We start from the raw sequence: 1,593 nt of genomic DNA on the forward strand, positions 1-1,593 counted from the left end.
GAAGGGAGAGGGGGGGGGAAGGTCTGGGCCCAGCCCCCCCAACCTCTCCACAGTCCCCGCCCCCACCTCTGGGCCTCGCTGAGGGCAGGCAGGCACCGCAGCCATCGCTGGAGGGCCCCGTCAGGGACCAAGGTGTAGTTACGGCACTTGGACTGCAGGAGGCGTAGCCGGGTGAGGATGTCAAACTCCTGCAGGGAAGGAGAAGAGAAAGGAGCAGGGGGTCCTTCCAAGGGGGGAGGGGCCAAGGGGGTCTCCTATTTCCCCCCCACACACACACACACACACCTCTTACCTTCCGGTGCTTCTCAAAGTGATGTAGCCGCTGTTCTGCAGAGAGAGCCGAGAGATGCCCAGTCAGCCCCCAGGCCTATGATGCCCCCCCCCCACGGGAGCTGCGCGGTCCCTGTTGAGTCCCACCACCTGCATCACCCCACACACACACACACACACAACGCACACACACACAGCATCTGGGCCAGGTGGCAACTGGCTCAGTTGATCAGCTGCAACTGTGTCGCCTACACCAGGGGTCTCCAACCATGGCCACGTTAAGACTGGTGGAATTCTGGGAGTTGAAGTGGTTGGGGTTGGAGACCCCTGGCTTACCCAACTGCACAGTTCCCTTTCAGGCATGTTCAGAGAGGCGCCCGCCCCCCTCCCACTACAAACTCTGTCGATCGCTTTTTGCCAAAGTGACAGGCGTCCCTGGTTGAATTCCCGCCTCCCTTCGAAGTAGGCGCAAAAGTTTTGAAGCCGATCTTGTTGCCAAACTTCTGTTCCCATAATCCACAGCACCCAACAAGCAGGGGGGGAGGGAAGCTGCTGCAGACCCCCTTGGAAGAGGTTGACGCAATGCTGTGCACACACACACACACACACACAGCCTTCAACTTATAGCCACAATGGTATCCCAAGTATCCGTTGCTAAGCAAGGACGTTGTTAAGTGAATTTTGTCCCCCTTTTTGACCACAGTTGTTAACTCCATCACTGCAGTTGCTAAGCAAATCATTGGTCATAAGTGTGAAACCCAGTCCTGAATCACTTTTTCCAGTGTCATCGTATCTCTGAACAATCGACGGAGGGTTGTAACTTGAGAACCATCTGCACACACAACCTTCAGCCTGATCAGCTAACGCTTTGGGCACCCAACAATGTGCCAGCTTTGCTGCTCTACACACACACACACACACACACAAACACACGGCCTGCAGACCCCTCCCTCTGCCACCCAAGCCCCCTTGCTGGGGGAGAGGCAGCAGCAAAGCCCCCCTAGCTCTTCCCCCCACCTCCCCGGACTCATCCAGCATCACAGGTCCTTCGGGAAGGTGCCCAGGTAGGCGATCACGCCCTGCAGGGACACCGGAGGGTAAGGACCACAGGCCCCCTGTCCCCTCCCTGAGACCACCACCCCCTCCTTGAGATCAGACTCCCCCCTCCACCTCACCAATGGACGTTGTTCCAGTAGCCTCCGCTGATGCTTGCGATGAGGGAGTTCGGCCCCTCCCGCTGCTGCTCCAGGCCCTGCTTCCTGGAGGAGCAAAAGGGGGAGAGCTGGGAGGGGGAGGAAACACACCCCACACAAACATTAATAG

Source organism: Thamnophis elegans, unplaced genomic scaffold (assembly GCF_009769535.1).
Source record: "Thamnophis elegans isolate rThaEle1 unplaced genomic scaffold, rThaEle1.pri scaffold_59_arrow_ctg1, whole genome shotgun sequence".
In the NCBI taxonomy this organism is placed as follows: Eukaryota; Metazoa; Chordata; class Lepidosauria; order Squamata; family Colubridae; genus Thamnophis; species Thamnophis elegans.